General features: G+C 38.0%; 1 non-coding gene across 1 annotated transcript; it reads left to right on the top strand.

Annotated features, from left to right (window-relative positions):
* The first annotated feature begins 260 nt into the window (after positions 1-260).
* On the top strand, positions 261-333 carry trnat-ugu (transfer RNA threonine (anticodon UGU)). The gene has a single exon. It is a non-coding gene; the product is annotated as a tRNA-Thr (tRNA).
* Positions 334-6,030: the final 5,697 nt, after the last annotated feature.

Below are 6,030 nucleotides of genomic sequence, written 5' to 3'. Positions count from 1 at the left end.
TGTGTGTGTGTGTGTGTGTTATTATGTGGGACCACAGGGGTGTTTGTTGGGGGTCAGGGTGGGGTTTGAATGTGAAATGTTGATTCGTTGTATATGTGTTGGGTTTTTCTTTGTTGTGTATATATGAATCAATAAATAATGTAAATTGCAAAAGATACCTTGGGCTATCTGCCAATTATTCTAGGTGTGACTAGATGTTTGTTGAATTGACACAAAGCCAACCCTTTATGTCACTTACATGATTGACAAGTTTCAGGTGAGGCTCCATAGCTCAGTGGTTAGAGCACTGGTCTTGTAAACCAGGGGTCGTGAGTTCGATCCTCGCTGGGGCCTACCATGGTATGTTTTTATATCAGACCTTCAAAGAGTCATGAAAATGATCCTGAGTTTGAAACAAGCACATTGGGACTGACGGAACATGGCATTTGGCGTTGACCTGGATGAATAAGAACCTTAAGACATGAGGAAAGAAACTGCAATACACTTCTCAATCTGACTGGAGACCTTAGATCGTTGATGAAAGACTGGAATACAATGTAAGCAGTAAACAACCCAAACAGCATCACCTCATTCTTGCATTGTCCTCTAGTATTCCACTTAAAAAGCTGGTGGTGAGAGCTTATTGATCAGCTCCTCCATGGCTGAACTTATTGGCATGGATAAAGAGCCATTGTAGAAGTGGCCAAACTCCAGGCAGCATATTATCACCACAATCATAAAATCAAAGACTTAATTCATCAATGGTAAGAGACAACACAGTATGCTGTTCCTAACTGGGTGGAGGTTTGTTCCTTCTAGCCACCAGAGAGTGCCTTAGGGACCTGCTTCTTTTTATTGAGTTTATGGTCTAATTTACAATTGGTGTTTGTTTGCACCTGTGATTTTGAAAAGAGGAATATGTGAGAATTTCTAGGTTGTTGTGGTTTGCTCTTTGTTTCAATGTATCATTGTAATACCTCATAATCTTGGCAGAGGGCAGCACAAAAAAAACATATCAGGGAATCAGAAGCTACAGTGCATTGTATTTGCCTATTAGTGCAATATCTAATATAATATAATTTTGTCCAACCCAAGACATTTATTTAAGTTCTTCATAGGCTCAAACCAGCTCTACAGAGGAACCCATAGACCCATAAACCATTGTTTTTTTTTTTCACAAAACAATCCATTAAAAGTCTAGAACTGGAAAGGGGTATATTATATTGTGGTAACCAAACAAATTCACAATAAAAGGTAGCCATAAACATCTACAGGGTTTAGAATCTGGTCAGTGTCTGATTGAGTATGCCATTCCTTTAGATACCAGTCAGCATGTACATGTGTGTGTGGGAGAATTGTATTCTCTCTCACGGTACAATGCAGGTGGCTTTGCAGAGAGACAGATATCCGGTCACCATGTCTGTAGGTAACTGTCGGATGTAAGAAAACTCCTCTATCGATGCAAAGTACCTCTCGAAAAGTCTACCTCTCGAAAAGTAACAATTACTTCTAACTGGTAACATTTCACAACAGACTGTGCAAACTTACTGGAAGACCCAAGATGTCAGAGTACTTTTTAGCAGGTTTCATCGAAGGAGGCGCATCTATGCTACAGTCTGACAGAGAAGCCGAAAGACAAAAAGGATTTTAAACATTGTAGATCACAAATAAATAAATAAATAAAATGACAATCTCTGCAATCAGTCTACAAACATGTTTTGATAATTTATCCCATGTTTAAAACATCATTTTTTTTATTTTTTTTTACTAATTAATGTGATTTGTTTAAAAATACCCTTTATTACTACAGGAAAATAGACTGTGCAATTCAGAATAAGGCTCTGTGCTTACACAGTTTCTTGAATATCAATGGTTCAATAAACACTTTCAGCATTTTCTCCTAGTCTGACTCTCAAATCAACAAAAGCATAGAAAGATCTGAACTGCAAGATTAGGCTCTTATTTCTAAAAAACAAAACATAGTTTAATAAAAGAAAGCATAGATTGTTTTGACAGATTAATGCACTTATAACATTTGCTAAAAACATCTTACCACAAAGTTGAGGTTTTTAAAAGGCAGGGTCTTGGTAGTGGATTCTACATCGACTGCGCCTGCTGATTTTCCTTCAGCAGTCCCCTCCACAGGAACAACCTGACAGAAATGCAGCAACATAGCAGTTATCAAGTTGGTAAGCAATCCACGACAGCCCAAGTCAGTTTTATTTGTACAGCTTCACAACAGACATTGTTTCAAAGCAGATTTACATAAAATAATGCCTGTGTAGAGCCCAGTGACCAAGCCAAAAGCAGCTCCAGCAATTACAGAGAAGACTTGTGGAGTAAGGTCAATATTAACTGTAGGAACAATGTCATGTTTAATTATTAAAATCTTCAAAAAGTACAACTTATGTCATTTATTCCTGATATCTATGAAATGCAGATCTAATGTCACCTAGGATAACTAAAATCTTGTAATTTTTCCCTGTGCTTGAGTAGTAGTCTTTTTGCTGCTGCTGCTGCTGCTGCTGCTGCTGCTGCTGCTGTTGTTGTTGTTGTTGTTGTTGTTATTATTTGGTGACAGGGCTGTGTCTGTCATGGGGTTAACATCTTGCTTCTTGCCCTGGGCCTGAGCCACTAACTCCGCTGTTGTCTGTGCTTCACTCGTCGGGACCACCGCTGGATTTAAATCCCTGATATTGGATGCTCCCGGAGCGGGTGGTGCAGCCATTTGTCTTCTCGGTGTTTCACATTAGTGATGTCCAGTTCGTGAACTAATCTTTCTTTTGAACCAGTTCTTTTTAGTGAACAAATTGAACTAGTTCACCAAATTGGACTAAATCGTTTGAAACTCTCGAGTCAACACTGATCCACAAGTTACTCTATCTTAACCTGTCTCTCGGATGTGCCTGACACTCCTAATCGAAATGAGCCGATATCCAGGAGCAATATGATCCTAGAACTGGTGATATCTGCTTTTGCCAACTCTTCTTTGCAATTAAATGCTCCGACTATTTCACAAATCAGACTGAACGCTTGGGTCATAACAGTTCTCGAGTCAACAGTACAATGAGTCACTCGTAACAGTTCTCGAGTCAACAGTACAATGAATTGCTCGTAACAGTTCTCGAGTCAACAGTACAATGAGTCGCTCGTAACAATTCTCGAGTCAACAATACAATGAATTGCTCGTAACAGTTCTCGAGTCAACAGTACAATGAGTCGCTCGTAACAATTCTCGAGTCAACAATACAATGAGTCGCTTGTAACAGTTCCCGAGTCAACAGTACGAGTCGCACGTAACAGTTCTCAAGTCAACAATACAATGAGTTCCTCGTAACAGTTCTCGAGTCAACAGTACAATGAGTTCCTCATAACAGTTCTCGAGTCAGCAGTACAACGAGTTCCTCGTAACAGTTCTCGAGTCAACAGTACAATGAGTTCCTCGTAACAGTTCTCGAGTCAGCAGTACAATGAGTTCCTCGTAACAGTTCTCGAGTCAACAGTACAATGAGTTCCTCGTAACAGTTCTTGGGTCAGCAGTACAATGAGTTTCTTGTAACAGTTCTCGAGTCAACAGTACAATGAGTCGCTCGTAACAGTTCTTGAGTGAGCAGGACAGTGAGATTTTTGTAACAGCTCTCGAGTCAACAGTACATTGAGTCGATCACAGCAGTTCTCTAGTCAACAGTACACTGATCCGAGGACAGCAGCTCTCACGTCAGCAGTACATTGAGTCGATCACAGCAGTTTGCAAGTCACCAGTACACAGAACTGAGAATCGCCACTTTCTGACATAATTCTGAGAACTGCTGATCAGTGAGCAGCTGATGAGCATGTGTGAACTGAGTACTTGAGTGAGGGGGCGAAACGTTTCAGTCGAGATTATTGTGCATGCAGATTATATCTGAAGTTGTGATGAGCTGGATCATGGTTTCTGTAAAAAAGTGTGAGTTGATTAAGACAAGTTTTATCACTTTTTATGCATTAAACATGGGTAGAGCATCCACGTTTGTATATCAGTGTCAGTATTGGGTGCTTTAGGTGCAAAACTTTAATGTAGGATGTATTGTAAGATCACTGAATGAAACACTGATGACAATAAACACCCTTATTATTATAACTTAATGAAATAAAAAGTTATAATCAGCAATTTGCCCTTACATATGGCTTTACTGAATGTGTTTGTGCGTGTATTCTACGACGCCGGCGTATTAGCATTATATATAGTGACGTAATTATGTGATGACGTAAATTAACTGGTGAATCGGTTTTTTGAACCAGCTCATTGAAATGAACCGTCCGAAAGAACCGGTTTGCGGAAAAGAATCGGACTTCCCATCACTATTTCACACAACGAGCATAACCTGACAATGAACAACTTGCTAAAATTCTGTAGGGATCACGTTAGCCAGCAGCTAATCACAACATCCCGTTCACCCGGAAGAAGTAAGGAGGCTGTGCGTTATCTTTAGGATCTGATGCTAAAGTTGATTTGGCCCGATGGTTCCTCTGATGTTAGTATACAAGTCCAAAAATCTAAAAGATTGTGAAAATGCGATGTAAATAGGATTGAATTGCATTAATTATAACTAGTATTAAAAAGAAACATTTATGAAAAAAAGAAGAAAAAAAACAATCGACATATTGGTAACATTTTACAATAAGGTTTTATTGTAAAATGTATTTGTTAAAGGGGTCATAACTTTTTTTTTATTATAATTGTAATATATTCCTTGAGGTTCACTTTTAAGTTTTTTGCACAAAAAAATAAAATAAATAAAAATAAAACTTGTTTTAATTTTTCACCCTTTTTCGGACCCTCTGTCAAAATAGTACGGTTTTTGGTGCTGCTTCTCCTTTAAGATTTAACAATAAACACCCACTGTTCTGATTGGCTCTCTGCTCTTGACTGACCTGCTCTCTCTTTGCCATCTCACTGCTCACTGCTACTGGGCGGGGCTACAGAAGAGATAACGTGAAGTAGGCGTTGATGCGTTGTTGTAGAGGCAGTCAGATGCAAATGTTTCACCACAGTTTGACATCACAATGTGGAGGAAGTAGAGAAAGAGTCATTCTGGCAGCTTGGTTTCAACAAATTCTTTTTGCAGTGAGGAGGAAGTTTTGAGTTCTGAAACTTACAGTTTGTTTTATAGTACATTGACCTTATATTTTAAAAGATCAAGGAAGATTTGATTCCTCATGTCATGACCCCTTTAAAGGTGCACTCAGTAATTTTTTTGTATGTCATCTTGGATTTACACCTAGCGGTGTGGATGCTGCAGAATAATTTAAAACCAATAGTTTTCAGTTACAGATGCCATTGTAGAAATTTACTTTATTTAGTCAGCCACAATTACAGCAACTTAACCCATGAGGGAAAGTGTCCAATAATTGGACAGTTATAGGCGAGTAGTAATCAACTGGTCATGTGATCCTAACATGGTGATCCCATGAGGGGACCCTCTTAATGTAGAATAAAATGGCTTTTATAAGGTTACTGATATGACTGAAGTCTCCACCTCATGTGGGTGGTCATGATTTTATACATGTTTCAGACTTACAATTCATTTCTTAAGGAACTTTTTAATGAGGAAAAAAATATTGTTCATTGTTAGTTCGTGTTAGTTTATGTTGCATCACTAATCTTAACATAGACTACTTTTAATTAAAAAAGTACAGTATTAGTAGCCTATATGTTGAAATTAATATTATAAAAGATTAATAAGGGCTATAAAAGTATTGTTTATTGTTTGATTATGTTATAAAATATAGTTAACTAATTAACACAGCCTTAAAAGTGTTACCGACAAAGTTAACAGTGGTAAAATTTGCCCAACATTACATCATCACAGCTATCTTGAATGTGTGTGCATGGGTGAGTTGATGGCTGGTTGTGTTTTTTGAGAAGTCATATCAGTCACATCAGTTTGAAAAGAATTATATGGATGTTTTACATACTGTACACTGTAGACTGAGTTCAACTTCACTCTTATATGCTTAATTTAATTTGAAGTAGTGCAAACGCTTTTGCTGTTCCCTTAGATAAAACAA

This window comes from Myxocyprinus asiaticus, chromosome 15 (assembly GCF_019703515.2).
Source record: "Myxocyprinus asiaticus isolate MX2 ecotype Aquarium Trade chromosome 15, UBuf_Myxa_2, whole genome shotgun sequence".
Classification (NCBI taxonomy): domain Eukaryota; kingdom Metazoa; phylum Chordata; class Actinopteri; order Cypriniformes; family Catostomidae; genus Myxocyprinus; species Myxocyprinus asiaticus.
The sequence above is the reverse complement of the archived record's forward strand: the minus strand, read 5'-3'. Positions and strand labels throughout refer to the sequence as shown.